An 18425-nucleotide genomic window follows, 5' to 3' on the forward strand; every position below is an offset into this window, starting at 1 on the left:
AGGCATCCTAACTGAGGGGCTGGGAGAGGGGAAGAAGGAAATTCTCTAATGCATATGATGTACTTCAACAAACACCAAAGTCAATCACTAAGTTAAACATGAGAAGGAGGGATAGGGAGGGAATGGGGCAGGAATAGGGTAAGGGCTAATTGGGTGATGTGTGCATGTATGCCTCCACCATCTTGTATCTCATTAGGATGTATGACTACAATGCATGAATAAAAAATTAAAGAAAAAATAAATAAAATAAATTTAAAATATAAGGTAAATCCCTTTAATGACTGACCTGTCATTGAAGGACTTGGCTGTGAGACAGGAATATCAACTAGATAATCGAAATTCTCCAGAATTTTCTTTCTTATGTAATTTTTTCTACTTCAACTATTTCATTTATTTGCCATCATCTGAGGCAACATATATTGTTGTTGAAAACCGATTTTAAAGAAAACAAACAGCATGTAATGTTCTTGAGAAATCATTACAAGGCAGAAACATTAATGGGAGTCTCTCATTCTCTGGATGGGTTCATGCCATGAACTTAAAAGAAAGAAAAAGAGAAAAAAGGTATATAAATCTCGATTTCTATTCTCAGGGAGCGTGTGAGAAGGCTATGGAGGGAGGGCAAAGCTTTGAAATAGGGGCTTTTTTCTGGCTGTAGGAAGAAGATAGAGGGTCAGGCTAGCAGTAGCTGGGGAGTTTTCTCTGGGGTAGATTCTCAGCCATTGAGATTCCACTTGAAACATCAAAGCATCCATCACTATTTTTCTAAATAGCAGGGGCCAAAGCAAACAAACAGACCAACATTCTGCACAGACAGAGGTTCTTACCTTGACCCACCCACACTCTTGAAGAATTCCCTGTGTGGAGGAGTAAGAAAGTTCCCAACACTGCATGAGGCAGCCTGGAGAGAAAAGAAGTAACAGCCACTTAAGGCACCCAAGTCACCATCGAACCCTGAGACAGTAGAAAGCTGAGTAAATATGTGTCTCGAGCCTTCTCCTTTATGGTACCCCATCTGGAAGAAAGTGCTCATCGATGAAACAGGTTCTTTCTTGCTACCCTGAGACATGCCATCCGGAGTTGATACTCTTCATCAAATTCTCTTGTGATATATATATATATATATATATATATATATATATATATATATATATATATATATAATTTTTTTTGGAACCCAGGGGCATTCTACCTCTGAGCTACACCTCCAGCCCTATTTTTTATTCTTTATTTTGAAACAGGGTCTCACTGAGTTGCAAAGTAGATAGAGGCTGGATTTGCACCCCGGGGGTCTGGCTCCAGAGCCTGGAATCTCATCTAGGGTACCAGGGGACTCAGTAATATTTTCTTGTCATTTCAAATGAACTCTGATGAACAGGTATGAAAGTTGTGTGTTGGTTTAAATTATTAACAAACAAGTGGCTTTGCAATGTTAAAAGTGTCACTGGGCAGTGAGAAAGAGACAAATGCTTTCCTAGGAAGTCTTATATTTTCATATTTTCATTTCAATTAAACAAGTATCTTGGAGTTGGCCAACATAAAAATAATTCTTAAAGAATAGACAGAAGCCAGGTGTGGTGGTGAGGACTTGTGACCCCAGCATTTGGGAGGCTGAGGACAGGAGGATCATGGTTCAAGGACAGCCTCACTACTACTTAGTGAGGCCCTTTGCAACTCAGTGAGACCCTGTTTCAAAAAAAGAATAAAAAAAGGGATGGGGTGTAGTTCGGAGGTAGAAGGCCCCTGGATTCCATCCCCAGTACCATAAAAAAGGGGATACTACACAGGTAACCAGGAATTCAAGCATTCATTGGAAGGCTTGAAAGAGCAGGCTCAGCCATGCGTGGTGGTACACGCTTATAATCCCAGCCTTTGGGAGGCTGAGACAGGAGGATTTGGGTTTGCAGACAGCCTCAGCTATTTACTAAGACCCTGTTTCAAAATAAAGACTAAAAAATAGGGCTGGGATGTAGCTTGGAGGTAGAATGCCCCTGCGTTCCATCCCCCATACAAAAAAAAAAAAAAAGAAAAGAAAAGAAAAAGAAAAAAGTAAAAGAGAAGAAAAAAAAAAAAGAAAAGAAAGGAGCAGGTTCTCTTGGCTGGCTTTGAGAAGTGTTTCCACAATTTTTCAGAGCCTGGCGTTCACAGGCACTGAATCAGAAACAATCCAGATCCCTGATTCCAGCTGCTTCCAGTTATTTGAAGGCTGCTGCTGCAATCATGGCTCCAGAAAGTTACTACTGAGGCTACAGTCTGTACATGAGAAATTGTAGCCAGAACTGTTGCCCTCAAGGTTCCTGCTGTGCACAGGCACTGAATCAGAAACAATCCAGATCCCTGATTCCAGCTGCTTCCAGTTATTTGAAGGCTGCTGCTGCAATCATGGCTCCAGAAAGTTACTACTGAGGCTACAGTCTGTACATGAGAAATTGTAGCCAGAACTGTTGCCCTCAAGGTTCCTGCTGTGCCTGCTCCATCCACAAGAGGAGCCAGGGTCCCTGCATCACCTCCTGTCCCTTCACTAGCTCAGTGCTACACCTAATGCACCCCGACTGACCAATCCTAAGTCAGATCTGGCTCTTTAGCTGCAAGGGAGTCCTGGAAATGCAGTGCTTAATAGTTTTCTAACCTGGATTGAAAAATCCATAAAAGCACACTAATAGGAGGTTAGAATAGAATTGAGATAGTTTGCCAAATCTGCTTCAATATTCATCGACTCATTTTCTATTGCTGATTATCTATGCATGGAATGGTTCATGGTTTGTTTATTTTCAAATTGGTTTGCCTTTTCTGTTGTTGTTTTTAGATCTTATATATCGTCATCTGCAAGTCATTTTGAGATTGCCCTATCAGCTCCATGTTTTATTATTTATTTATTTATTTATTATTTAGTGGTACTGAGGATTGCACCCAGGGGCATTCTACCTCCAAGCTATACCCCCAGCCCTATTTTTTATTCTTTATCTTGAAACAGGGTCTCGCTAAGTTGCAGGAGGGCCTCACTAAGTAGCTGAGACTGGTTGTGAACCTGCAATCCTCCTGTCTCAGCTTCTCAAGCACTGGGATTACAAGCTTGTGCCACCATGCCCGGCTTCACCTCTATTTTTCGGAGTAAATTTGTCTTCTAGTGTGGTGGGCAAAATAATATCCCCAGGAAGACGCCCATCTCCTAATCCTTGGAAGATGTGACTAGGTTACATTACATGGAAAGGAGGCAGTAAATTTGCAGACGGAATTGAGGTTGTTAATCAACTGACCTTAACACAGAGAGGTTATTGTGGATTATCTGGGTATGGTCCTTAAATGCGGAGGAGGGAGGAGGAAGAGGAAATTGGGGTGGTGCAGTATGAGAGGGACCAGTGCTGCTGGCTGTGAGGATGGAAGAGGAGGCCGGCAGCCAAAATGCACGGTGCTCTGGTAGCTGGAAAGGTGTGCAAATGGACTCTCGCTTAGATCCTTAGAAAGGAATCCGTCTTGCTGACCCCTCAATTTTAGCCCACTGAGAGAAGGACTTCTGAACCCCAAAGCTATAAGATAACAACTGTGTTCTTTTGAGACACCAAGTTTTCAATAATTTGTTACAGCATCCATAGGAAACTAATACGGCTGATTTTTTAGATCACCGAGTACATACTTCTGTCTTGTAATTCTGTGTCTGGCACCTAAGGATGCTTCACTCATTTTTTTAGTATGGCCATACTTTTAAATGTATAATATCTCTTTAATGTATAATTTAATTTGTAAAATACATATCAATTACTGACTGCACATTTTGTCATGGCTGTGTTTGAAGCAGAGGGGGAAAATCCCAGGCAGCACCTGGACCAAAGAGATGTTGCATGGGGATGGAGGATGGGCACCGGGCATTTCACACAATGCTGTGTCCCGGGCTGACACCATGGTTTAGTTGAAGAGCTAACATAGTGAGTGTGGTTAGATATTTCCATTGCTATTAACAGCTTTCCTTCTGCATTCCCAGGCCTGTCACTTTCTCTAACAAATAATACCCTCTTGGCAAAGGCTCGGCTGGTGGAAAATTATAAGAGGAAGTTTCACTGTATTGCTCTTTAAGGTGGTGGTTCCAGAAATCCATCTTGAAAGTTGTTTTATCAGGAAGCTGGCTCAGCTCCTCACTTTCCCTGTAGTCCATCCATTCCATAAATTGGCCAGGTGAGACTCGAGGCTGATTGTTGGGGTCAGGAGTGGGGAGAAACAAAACACCAGGTGTTACATTAAAAAAGATGGCATGAGTCCCTGGTTTAGTCATGGACTTGAAGATTATAGAAAATAGCTGATCACAGTTAGTACCAGAAGTGCTCATTAAACTGCTTTTCTGTTGGGAATAATTCCTCCAAAATGTCGCAGGCTATCAAGTAGCTAAAATTCTATCAGGATTATGATACCCACTGAGCTACAAGTTATAAGAAATGATTCTTGAAATAAAGGCTTTGCAGGCAAATTAAAATAGTAATAATTTCAGTTAATGTAATGATATCTTTTTTTTAAAGTCCTTTAATATCATTCAGCCAAAATTACATATTTGGAAAAAATAGAACCACTAAAGAAGACATCCTAATTGTATGTAATATGCCCGAAGGCATATTGCAGATGTAATTCAGATGCCTGGACACAGAAGAAAATGGCTCCGATATGACACTGTGGGATAGATAGAACTGTGCTTTAGTCTCCAGCAGCCACACTGCAGCAGTGTTTGCAGAAAAAGAGAACTGGGAGAATGTGACAACATCCATACCAGGCCCTGTGATCCTCGCTGCACTTGGGGACCATATTTCTACATGTGCGCACTTTTCTGTAAGCCCTCAAACCTTTCAGATCACATTTTGACTTCTAATATCTCAATATTTTGTAAGCAGTAGGGCTCACTCTTCTGTTTTCTTTAGCTTTCTTTGTTTAGTTTATACCAATATTATGTCCTCTCAACTGGTTCATTTTGGTTTACCCTTATCTCATCTACAGGCTAAGTCTTGACTTTTGGGGTGAAAAAAAGTATTACTAAACCAAGTATACATCTTTTTAGCTATTTACTAGGGGCTGGAGATGCAACACAATAGTAGAACAGGTGCTTAGCCTGCATGAGACTCTGTGTTCAATCCCTAGCACAAGAAAAAATAAATAACTCCCCCAAACAACATACGCTTAAAAGTTATTTCTACTTGCAAATAGTTAGGGTTGCTAAGAATTGAACCCAGGACCTCACTAAGTTGTTTTTATTTTTTATTTTACATTGTTGAGATGCAACCTGCTACCTGTCAATCTGTTCATTAGAGCGGTCACATTTCTTATGGTTCAATGACCACAGGTCTTTGCATGGATTTTCCTAAAGATGCAAGGAGGATCTCGATAAATGGCTTTGGGTAGCCACCCTGACTTGTGGTCCAACTCAGGTGAGTGAACTTGAGATTAAAATTTTATTTGCTGTGCAGGCAAGGTTCTTGGACCAGGTTGGTGAAGGCTTACCAAAAAGCAAGTGAAGTGCTGATTCTTAGTTTCTGAGCTGTCTAACATGTTGAACCACAAAGGTGCTCAAGGCCGCTTTCCAAATCCCCCCGCTCCCCAAATTCCATGGATTTTTTTTTTTTTTTTTGCCTTTGCTGACTCAGAGGTCAGATACCATCACCCCTGGCATGCTGATTTTATTCTTCCCAAGATAAAGGCTCAAAACCCAATCAGTCTGCACTGTAGTGACCTCAGCCTGTTGCCAGCCCCTGGCTTCTCCTTCAACCAGAGCTGGCTCCCTTTCTGCCCCACCACCATGTCCTCCATTTGCTAGACTATATGCATTGCCTGGGGAGCCCAACAAGGGATTCCTCTTCCCCTCCTGGCTGGCCTCTGGGTGGTCATAACTTCCAAAGGGTTCTTTGCTGGTAAAACTGGGCTTACCGTCCAGCCTCCCCACAAAGCCTGCGGTCCACTTATGCCTCCCAAGCCTTCTGGCCAGCTTCATGGTTCTTCCCAGTAGCAGCTAAGCCCCACCAGAGCCTTGCTGTCAGCTCTAGTCTGCATTTGGTCAAGATTGCCACTGGCTTGGGATTAATACATCCAAGACAGAGCCTAGGGATGGGATTGAAAAATGGAAAGAACAGTTGCTTCTCTTGCCCGAGGCCCAGAGTCTCTCAATTCTTTCCAGACATTTGGAGAGAGAGACTGCATTCAGGACAAGCTCCGGCTCAAGTCTTTCCAGAAGATGGAGATGAAGGTCCCTTCCTAACCTCGGGGCATGCTTTGTAGGGTTTCCACTACTGTAGAAGCGGGCGATGTGCCTCTGGAACCAGGAGGTCTCGCTTCTGCGCATTTTCTGGACGAGTCCACTGGATAATGGGCTGGTTCATTGGGGAGGATATGGCTGAGGCAAGCGGGTGTAACCTACAGCAGAGGGGGGTGAAGATCAAGCTGTGGTTTTGCAGAGGCCAGCAGAGTATTTAGACCAAGGCAAAGACTTTGGTTAAGCTGGGGGATGGAACAGACTTGTGTGTGTGATACCAGAGGTCTGGCTTCCCACTCACTCTGCTGCCATCAGTATGAAAGAAAGAACAGGGCATTATATTCCTCCCTTTGCAGGAGAAAGATCTGCATCGATGTTGGTAGACTCAGTCTACCTTTCTGTCAAGCTACAAGTGTGCAGTCTTCTATTTTCACATGAGAAGGTGCAGCAGGGGCCTTGAACTTGGACCCTGAGGATCTAGGATTTTGATTTGACACTCATGAGCCAGCGTTCTTAGCTCCAAATTTTTCCTCGGCAAAGAGAGCCGGCAACCAAAAAAACCTCTCTGATTTCCTGGTTTTGTTGAGAGGAGGCAGAACAGAGAACATATGTACAAACTTTTAGAAAAGAAGTCCACAGACATGTTTAAGAAACATTGTGCAAAGCTGGGCATGGTGGCACACACTTGTAATCAGTATTTGGGGAGAATGAGTCAGAAGTTTGAGGACAGCCTCAGCAAGTAGCGAGATTGATCAACCTAGTGAGACCCTGTTTCAAACTAAAAATAAAATAGGGCTTGGGCTGTAACTCGGAGATAGAATGATCCTGAGTTCAATCCCTTGTAATAATAAATAAATGAATGAATAAATAAATAAATAAATAAATAAGAAGAAGAAATGTTGAGTGAGAGGCAGGTGTGAGGCACTTGGGATTAAAAGTGAAGACATCAACCGTTCCCTTATGGAGGCCTAAGCTTTTAGTTATGGACAGGTATTATCAGCCTCCAAAGTTACAGTGTTATTATTATTACTACTTTAGTACTTATGCCTCTGCCTAATTTCCTCCTTACTTCCTATTCTGCCTGCAACACAGTAGTGCTTGGGGGAATAAGGGACAGTGTGTATTGAGAAACAGGTCAAAGTTGAGATTTAGTAGTTTGGATTTAGAATGCTCCCTGAGAACTCATGGAGAGTAGGCATCCATGTTGGAGGCAGGGCTTGGTTGAGGAGGGGTCCCTGGGGTGTGGCCTTGGGGGTTTTATATATAGCTCTTGCTCTTGCTTCTGGCATCCATGATATGAAAGCAGAGCCCTCGCTCTCTTCCACTCTCTGCTTCCCATCTCCTTGCCCCGAGCTCTGCAGACCTGGCCTAACATGGACTAAACCTCTGAGTTTTCCAGAACTGTGAGCCAATAAACCTTTCATTCTCTATGTTGTGCATGGTCAGCCTTATGTGTCATAGCAGTGAGAATGCTGACTGAGACAGAAACCTTCACCCTCATCATCAATATCTCTTTAGAATTATGGGTGAAGTCTTGGTGCTAATGAACTATGAGTCTTCCTGTTTTCAGACAATGCTAAGGCAGGAATGAGATCCTGCCTGCTCAGTATACTCATGAAGAAGTCAAAGAGTTGAGATCCTCAAGGAACACAACATTACATATTAAAAAAAAAAGGCAATTCAAAGACTTTGGAACCTATGTGGCAAGTTCTCTGAGGTCCCACTGCCTCTAATTCATTGCGTAACTTATTGTTATTTATCTGGATTCCCTACACTGAATGGTGAGTGAAAAGGTAATTTTTATTCCTTTCTTTAGTAAGTCAATAAAGAGGAAAGAGTTCCTATGCATTCTAACCTATGTGGTCTCCCGCAGTGCTCTTTAATTTGAAAGATGAAGAATTATTATAGAAATGCACTGAAAATTTTTAATGTAAAATGAGCAGAGCTGTTTTGTTTCTGCTGGTGGTGCAATATTTTCTCACGATTATGTGCTTGAAACAGGAATCTGTGATAGTTTAAGAGCCGAATACATAATTTAATACTGCCCAAGGCCAGCATTAGCTAAAGCAGATGTTTGTGAAAGATGCATGTCTTTATTGCAGGGTTGTGCTGCCCTAATTCGGTCCATTTCACTATGCCTCCCTCTCGGTGCTCATGCTAGCCCACTCTTCAGCAATGTTGGAGACTGATAGTGCCTCTCTTAAAGATGCACCAGGAAGGCGGCCTTGCAGGCTGCCCATCACACACCTATTCAGGGTAGACAAGGTGGTCTCCTTTGAGAGTGGTGTTGTATATCCTACCATTGCTATTATCGTTGAATTCCTGAATCTTACAACTGGAAGACCCTCAGGAGGTCACTGGTTCTCCTTGGGCCTGAATTTTCTGTGATGTCCAAGCCCAATGGTTAAGTATCTTCACTAATGGGAAACTTCAGAGCAGCACCTGGGCCCTGTGGCACCGTAATTCTCATGAGGAAGCAGCTGCCGGATGGTGACGGAGAGCGTGGCCCCCGCTTTGGAATCATGGGCTTTGGAAGCCTCGCTCTGCCCTGTCCTATCCAATGATCTTATGACCTTAGGCTCATTGATTTAACTTGTTTGCTACCTGTCATCTTGTAATCTCTACCTCACAGGGTTGTTTTGATGATCCAATGGGGGGATGCCTATAAAAGCTTTAACACCATGGCTGCAATGGTCCAAGAACACTTAAGTAGAAGCCATTGTGATAATTTACTTTCAGTCAATGTCTTCACTGGGATTTCCACCTGCTCCTGGAACCAGCAAGCTCACAGAACAACTAATTTCTCCTTTGCGGGACTGTCTTTCTGACATTTGAAAAGAGGCATCGTTTTACCTCTTTCTCCTCCATTGTCTGACCTCTGCTGCAATCACCTCCAAATACTCTGGTTTCTTTAAGTGCTCTGAGTCCCTGGCCTTTCACACCTGTTGTTTTCTCGCAGCCTGGGGTCTTTCCATCATTTCCATCCCCCTTGTGCCTGGTTCAATTCAGCGGCTTCACTGACTCTTCACTGAGATGTCCCTGCTGCCTGGAGGCTTCCTGGTCCCTAGGGCAGGGTTACACAGCCTGCGTGTACTCTCCTCATTTAGCTTCCCGTCCCAGTGTGTTCATGTCTGTTTATTCTCCACCATACTATACACTCCCCCAAGTAGATATTGAGTTCATACATACCACTTACTGTTAAATCCCCTGATGTCCCTCTCACTCCAGGTACTTGATAAATATTTACTTAAAATATTTTTTGTGGTACTGGGGATGGAACCCAGGGGTATTCTACCTCTGAGCTACACCCCCAGCACTATTTTTTATTCTTTATTTTGAAATAGGGTCTCATGAGTTGCCTAGGGCCTCACTAAGTGGTAGCTGAGGCTGTCTTCGAACCCAGATCCTCCTGTCGCAGCCTTAAAAAAATTTTTTTAAACAAAAGAAAGAGAGTGATATGAGTTGATCATGCACATTGGTAAGATCACATCTCTGTCAACCAGAGTGGACATTTCATTTTATGCATTTGAATTCATAGTTTCAGGTTGAGTTGTAGTCAGAAATTAATATATTTTATGTGTGCTCTGGGAATTGAACCCAGGGACATTCTACCTCTGAGCTACACCTCGAGCCAGCCTTTTTTGTTTTTAATTTTGAAGCAAGGTCTTGCTAAGTTGCCAGGATCTCTTTATGTTGCCAAGGCTGGTCTCAAGCCTGTGATCCTCTTGTCTCAGCCTCCCAAGTACTAGTGTTATAGGTGCGTGCCACTTACGCCCAGCTAGAAAATAGTTTTTAGAGTTCAACATAACATGTACCTTTCCGGAATCTCAATAAAATACAACCTGAAGAGGCACTGACCAACTGTCCTTTTGCCATAGCCCGGTGCACTGGCAGGCGGATAGATGGTACTTTCCGTGGGGATAAATCGCAAGGGAGCCCTTTTGGGAAGCACTCAGAAGAGTTGATTCTTCTCCGCTTTTAGTTGCGGTGAGATCTTTTCATTTCCTGTCGCTTTCTCCTCTCTCCAAAAACAAACGTTCTCACAATTCCTAAATACTGGTTCATTTAAATCCTTGCATTCTGGCTCTTTCCTTTCTGTCATGACAGGGGAAAAGAACCTTCCTTACATACAGATGTGTCGACAGTTTATGTAGGGTTTGCTCTTAAGGCATTGTAGTAAACTAGTGTGTGTGTGTGTGTGTGTGTGTGTGTGTGTGTGTGTGTGTCTTACTGGGGATTGAACTCAGAGGTGTTCTAACTCGGATCTACACCAACATATTACATATATATATATATATATATATATATATATATATATATTGTGTATGTATGTGTATACATATATATTTTTTCTTTTAAATAGGGTCTCACCAAGTTGTCAAGAGCCTAAGTTGCCGAAGCTGGCCTTGAACCTGTGAATCTCTTTTCTCAGCTTCCCAAGTACTGGGATTCCAGGTGTGTGCTATCATACCTGCTAGAGATATAAAGAAGGTAACATTTCTTATACGTTAGATTTATTTAGAGGGATAGTTATTATTATTTCTTTGTATTGTATGGGGGATATACCTGTACTTAACTAAAATAATTTTTATTATTAAATATTTAGTTCTCATGTCAAAAAAGAAGGTAAAATTTGAAATAATGCTGTGTGCATATGTTACACTACCAATGCCGATCTCAGAGAAATGTACAGTAGGGGAGGTTGGGGGATGGATCGGAGGGAGGTTCTCCCTGAGCTGTGAGCATGTGTATTCCCAGCACCTCATACCTCAGTGTGCTGTGTAATTACAGTGCACCAATAAAGGAAAAAAAATATATCTGAAGCCATTACTTTTATAGTAATTATTCTCCACTTTATTCTTTTCATAAATTTTTAAATAATTTTTAGATTATTGTTTAAAGGAAGATATGCCAGTAGCTTTTATATAGAAGAATGTTTCTGGCAACTTGAAAGTGTAGTTATTTGCAGCAAGTGGACAATAGAGGTTTTATAATAAGGGCTCTGGAAGTAACAAACTATCTCAGCCGGAATAATTGTGTCAAGAAGAGGGCAGGTGAACCAGGCTTTTTTTCAGAGAGAAGCCCGCCCACCATCAGCGGCCGTGGTCTGAACGAGAGGGCTACGGAGGGTCAAGATGGGAAGATAGCGTTGTGTAGAGAGAGTTGCAGCTGCAGCCAACTGAAAACTGTTCATTTCCTCTGTCTGGTCCAAAGCGCAGGAGAGAGGCATTGCTCTTTGTCAGCTGGTCTGAACAGTTTGTAAGAGGAAGACACATCAGGCATGGGCACTAGTGGGACCTACAGCGTATGCGGTGTGGGCGCATGGAGGGGTGCTGCCTTGCACTCAGCGGTCTTTGGAGGCTGGGACCTGCGGGCTGACCCAGCCAAGCACCAACAGCCTGGCATTGTGACCACGTGGGCCGCAAGGCACCTCCACGACCCTGTCCCAATGGCTGAGGGTCTGGAGGTGTTAAAGCCAGGTCCAGGCTTCTTTGGGACAGTGATATCCTGAGGGGCTCTGACCATCGTAGTCCAGGGAGGTCCAGCTATCCAAACACACTTAGTCCTCATGAGTTCCTGCACAATTTGAGATCTGTAGTATGTTCTGTCAATATTTTGTCTCCTTTTTCCTCCAAACGTCTTTTTTCAGGTTGGGTATATGTGTGTGTGTGTGTGATATTAAAAGACATCTGTCAAAAATTGTTTCATTTAGAAGAGTTTTTGCTTTTGCCTTTTCGTGGAAAGGGAAACATTTTATTTTTCTTCACTCTTGGTCTTTCTCCTTCATCTGGCAAAGACGAAGCCTTCTGCCCGTCCCTGGTGATTTAGAACAGAGGAGGAATTCCTACCAGAACCTTTGTTTAACAGCAGTGACTACAGCTGCCATCAAACAACTTTTACTTCCTCTCTGAGTAGCCGAGAAAACTGTCTCTCCTCAACCAAAATGTCAAACGAACACCATCCTTAAAGAAGAACATGAGTTTGACCTTTACCAGATGTCTTTATTCTTTAACATTCCTCAGAGATACACACCGGGAAAAGTTAGCACTTACGATACCCAGCTTTCTTGTCTATTGTTTCAAGCTGCCCGAAGCTCTCTTATGTGGACAAAATGACTATTTCTGTCATAATGGAACACAATTATTTATTCACCTAGCGTAACTGGGGAAATAATTTTTAAACTGAAAACACAAAAATGGTTTGTGTCTGCCACAAACGTCCCACAAAAGCAGAAATCTTACTTCCTAAGTAGAACCAGACCCTCGCTCCATTCTTTGCCCAGCAGAAAAAAATTACATGGCTTTTAGCTTTAATGGCCTTTTAGGCTTGTCGCCAGAACAAGTCCAAAAAAACTTTGCTGGTCCCAATTTGCCCTCTTGGCCCAGTTCTTTTGTGCACAGGAGAGAAGAGTCTGGAGAGCCTCCAACGCCCGGCTCTGTGGAACGAAGCCCGAGGCCAAAGAACCACTCCACACGATGAAGAGAGAAAAAAGAGCCTACCATCACAACGTTTCAGGCTGCACCAGGCCGGCTTCAGGATGGTGGACGCAGCTTCACTGATGGAGCGACTTGTTGTTAGCATCGTACAGTTCAATATGCGTCTGGGGAGGTGAGGCTGGGAGAACCCTGGTGGACCACTGCGGGTGTGGCCCAGGGCTCTCTGTCCTCCATACGCTGCATTATCATCTGTTTCTGTCTTCAGCCTTCTTTTTCTTTAAAGATCTCAACTTTTGTCTTAACATTTGACAGCCAGTGCCCGAGCTGACTTTGTAGCAGAGATACGGCTCCTATGCTTCCTGGGTATCGCCAATGGTAGAGCTGCCAGGAGAAGAATCTAAGAGTCCCCGCAAGGGCAGAGGGATGCTTGGGAGCAACGTCCACTCTTGATTGGCTGGCATCATCCTCCCACCAGCTCCCAAGCCTCACTCTGCTGCTCACGAAGGACTCGTATCCATTGCTCCTGTGATAACCACCTGGTACTCGGGCTTTATTCACCCAAATGCCGGCACTCTGATTCATTCATTCATTCATTCATTCATTCATTCATTCATTCATACTTTCAGCTGCTTATGTACTACTGAGGTTGAATTTGATTTAGTGCCTGGCTTCAAAGACCTTGGGGTTACCCAGAGAGATCTGAGGATAGGGCACATGGGCAGAAACAGCTGCCCTGGAAGGATGGGGTGGTTCCCTGAGGGGAGGGCTGCTTCCCTGCGGTGAGCAGAGATGGCTGCTAAGGTGTGTTTCTGGGTTAAGATTGTGGGGCCAGGGCCTGTGTTCTGATTTGAGCTTACTGAACATGAAGAACTTTCTCTCCACTTCCTCTGGTCAGAGTGGAGGTTTCCTGAGGGAAATAAAAGCTTTAGGGGGTTCTGGATTTGAGGGACTTTAAAAAATATTTAAAACAAAGAGGGGAGTGCTCTGTATTATCGGCACAGTGTTTTGGCTGAGACCCAAGTGTGCCTCGGTGCTCCCTGGACCCCTCCTGGGAGGTGCTGGAGTGCTCTGCAGGTCTGGGAGATTCTCATACATGAGGAGAAGCCTGGAGCACACTCTCCTCTAGAGATGGAGCTGGTGTGACTGTTATCAAAATAAAAGGTGATTCCTGACAAACAGAAGCCTAAAGAGACAGCCACGCTGACAAGCTCACACCCCGGGCCTCACACGCACAGATCTGAACCTGTGAGTGAAATGTGCTCACACTTATTTAATTTCTCGGAGCACGGCACGTTCCTCCTAACCATATCATTACTGCCGAGATGTAAGAGAAGACCTGAGAAGTGACAGCCTTCCCAAGACGTGCCAGAGAGCGCACGGTGCGACAGGCCGGGCACAGACATCCCAAACCCTTTCAAACGGAAGCCAACATGGTTAAATTATTCTTCGTGTGGGCATCAGATAACCACGAGTATAAGATGTTAAATGTTTATGAACACTGACGATGCTTTTAACAATTTCCAATTTTGATGGCGTGACGTAGCTCTCAAAACCAACTCGTGATGACATTCCTGGATACATCCGCTTCACTCAGCATCACCCGCAGACATTTAATGGCAAAAGCATCTTTATCACATTGGGAATATCAGCCCTGCAGTCAGGGCACTGTCCCACAGGGGCCTCTCTGTCCCCTGGTCTCTCAATGGCACAGGGTGGGACAACTGGCAGGTTTAAACCCCTGGTGACATGTACCAGGGCCACTGCACGCCACCTACCGCGGGCAGCAGCTATGCCCTGGATCTTGTCTTCAGCTGACTGCAGAACAGGTGGCTCCAGGGAAGGCAGCACTTTCCAGGGAGAGGGTTGGGAAGTGGCAAAGCCATCCTGTCCCAAAGGCTGCTGCTGACCTGTGGCGCAGGGGAGCAGCTACACGCTCACATTTCCTGTCGGCCACTTTCACCTTGGACAGGCCAGGCCAAGAGGCTCCATTACCACCAGACTATGCGGTCCCCAAAAGGTCCACCTAGGACTCACTGTATCTAGTTAAGGCAGTCTGGATTAGACCAGAAGTGGGTGGGAATCCATCCCGAAGCCCGTTGGTCTGGTCGAGCATGTAGACACCTGTGCTACGTGTAGACACCTGTGGGTGGGTGGAGCTCCAGAGGAGCAGAGGCTTGGCACCTGACTGGTGTACACGTTGGGGGGAAGGTGGCTGCCTGGAGCGGGGTGCTGGAGCAGGGAAGAAGGGTGTCTTCCTTGTGGGTGGGGGCAGGGAGGCAGATGAAGAGCCTGCAAGAATGAGGCTCTAAGGCAATACTTTTTTTTTTAAAAAAAAGTACTTTTATTGGTGCATTGTATTCTCACCTCATAATGTCGTTCAGCGTGATACACAGCGCTTGGTGAGCTCCCAGCTCTCTCCCATCGCTCGGTCCCCATACCTGATACTGAGACCAGCATCGGCATTTCATGTATGTACGTAGCATCAGTAGAAGTATTTCTTTCACCAGTGCTCCCGCCCCACCACCTCCCTCCCCGCGGCCCCTCCATCCCTCCACTGCAGTCTCTTCTTCATTATCTAAAGTCTCTGCATTCTCATTGGTCCCTAGATATGAGAAAAGACATACACGTCTTCATTTGCTAGGACTGGCTCTCACTTAACATAATGTTCTCCGGGTCCCTCCATTTTTCTGCAAACGATATAATTTTGTTCTTCTTTATTGCTGAGTAGAATACCATGGTGTGTTTATCCCATAGTGTTAGAATCCATTCATCCGTTGGTGGACACCTAGGTTGGTCGCATAATTTAGCCTTTGTGAACTGTGCTGTGACTAAAGACATATTAAGGGTTACGGAAGCCATATTTCTTGCTGTCAGAGAGGGAGTTTACAATTATGGTTTTAAAAAAAAGCTAAATCCTGTCTGTTGCTAAATCTAAAACATCCATTGGTGTGCACACAGGGTAATATATATATATTATGTATGTATATGTATTTTATGTATATATATGTATATATCCACCAACCTACCAGTGTGTATGTGTGTACAGATATTCCATAATTCTGTTCACTGAAAGGACCTGGAAGCTGGGTTACCTCAATATCTTTGAGCACTCCTAGCATCCAGAAATTGGTTCATAAATACACTCTTGGCTAAAAGAAACCAGTACCCCTTGGAGAAATGACTGAGCCCTTGATTAGCCCAAGGAAAGAACAAAGTGAGCTTGGGGTCCTGACTGTGCCCCAAGTAAGAAAATATCTACAGAATTATGGGCAGGACAATGCCAAAAGGACACGGACGCCAGGCAGAGGGGCTCGCACTGGCCAACTCTGGGACAATTGGAGGCTCCAACCAAGTGATTTTAGTAATTGATTATTGAATAAGAACCATTTACTGAATACTGAATAATTATTACTGAATAAGGTAGGAAACCAAGAGTCTGCATCTATAGAAATAAATGGAAAAAAGTGTAATGAGGAGCAGGATTTTTATGCCATCTCTAGTCATGTGGCCACATAATGCTTCTTAGTTACAAATAGAGAAGGAGCTTCTACAGGGCGGAGATGGCAGATACCACCTGGGTGAAGGGTCAGAGGGAACGTCAGCCTGGGACCTACAAGACTGTGGCCACCTGAAGAGGGGGAGCGCGGCGTGGGGTCTGTGACTCCAAGATGCGAGTGTGTGCTGTGAATCCCATCACCAGAACCATCAGGCCCACACTGAAGGAAATTCCACAAAATACCAACCTGTGATCTTGAAGCAGAAAGGTCATGATAGTCAAGGAAAAACTAAAGAGAAATGTCGACAACAACCTGGGATTTTTTTTTTTTTTTTTTGGTGGTACTGGGGTTCCTGAAAGCCCTTCTACCTCCAGGCTACACTCCCAGACCCATTTTATACTTTTTTTTAAATTTAGAAACAGGGTCTCTTAAGCCAGTGTGGCTGGCTTAGAACCTGCATGATCCTCCCTGTCTCCACCTCCCAGGCGTGGGGATTACAAACTGCGCCACCACGCCCGGCTCAACAACCTGGGATTTTGAACTGGCTCTTCTGCCATGAAGAGCATCACCGGGACCATCAGAAAATATGAATTCAAGCCAGGTGTGGTGGTGCACACCTGTAATTCCAGCACTTGGGAGGCTGCGACAGGAGGATCACAGGTTTGTGGTCAGCCTCAGCAATTTAGTGCAGCTCTCAGAAACTTTAGCAAGACGCCTTTTCCAAATAAAAAACAAAAAGATCTGGGGATGTATCTCAGAGGTAAAATGTCATTGAGTTAAATTCCCAGCACCACACACACACACACATACACACCACCACCACCACCACCACCACCACCAACAACAACAACAACAACTTGAATATAGTCTAGTTAGAATTATTTCAGTGGTTTAGTTGAATTTTTTTTTTTTTTTTTTAGTGGTACTGGGGTTCCTGGAAACCCTTCTACCTCCAGGGTACACTCCCAGACCTATTTTATATTTTTTATTTGGAAACAGGGTCTCTTAAGTCAGCGCAGCTGGCTTTGAACCTGCGCGATCCTCCTGTCTCCACCTCCCAAGCACGGGGATCACAAGCGTGCGCCACCACGCCCGGCTAGTTGAATTTTATTATGCGGAATCCACACTACATGCTAACCATGGATCCTGGTTTCTATGTTCATAGCTGCACAATTCACCATAGCCAAACTATGGAACCAGCCAAGATGTCCATCAACAGATGAATGGATTACAAAACTGTGGGATATGTACACAATGGAAGTTTACTCAGCCATCAAAAAAAACTCAATTACATCATTTTCAGGGAAATGGATGGAACTGGAGGACATTATGCTAAGTGAGATTAGTCAGGCACAAAAAATAAGAAATCAGATGCTTTCCCTAATATGTGAGAGTTAGGGAGAAAAGAGGAGCAAACAAGACAACCTAAAGGAGGAGAAAGGAGGTGGGAAGAGGAAAATCTCTAAAGCTCACAATGTACTTAAACATATCGAAGTGAATCACCAAGCCAAGCAAGGGAGGGAGGGACGGGGAGAGAATGGGGTGGGATTTGGGTAGGGGTTAAATCAGCGATGAGTACATGTTTGTACACACAAGTTCTTTACCCCAATAAGTTGTATGAATATAATGCACCAATAAAAAAATTAAAAAAAAAGAAAAGTCAGACATGGTGGCACAAGCCCGTAATCCCAGTACTTGCAAGGCTGAGGATCCCAGGGAGACCCTGTTTCAAAATAAAAATAAAAAGGGGCTGGGGGTGTAGATCAGAGGTAGAATACCCCTGGGTTCAATCCCCAATATCACACACCCAATAAATCTAATAGAAGATTGTAAAAAAAAAAAAAAAAAAGAATAATTTGCTGCCGGGCGTGGTGGCGCGCACACTTGTAATCCCAGCACTTGGGAGGCTGAGACTGGAGGATCTCAGTTCCCGGCCAGCCTCGGTTACTTTGTGAGGCCCTTTGCAACTCTGTGAGACCCTGTTTCAAAATAAAGAATAAAAAATAGGGCTGGGGGTGTAGCTCGGAGGTAGAATGTCCCTGGCTTCCATCCCCAGTACCACAAGAAAAAAAATAGTTTGCTGTGTAGACGATCTAGTTTATGTTCTTATTACTATAAATAGATACTCTATTTTCTTTGCTAATCATAGATACCCTCTATCAGAAATTGCTACATTTCAGAAGTTTTCAGCTAGTAATTACATACAAATAAATGCATCCTCTTACACAAATTCAGCGATGTGATTTTTTTGAAAAATGAAATCCTAAT

The sequence above is a fragment of the Muscardinus avellanarius genome (assembly GCF_963383645.1).
Source record: "Muscardinus avellanarius genome assembly, chromosome: 4".
In the NCBI taxonomy this organism is placed as follows: Eukaryota; Metazoa; Chordata; class Mammalia; order Rodentia; family Gliridae; genus Muscardinus; species Muscardinus avellanarius.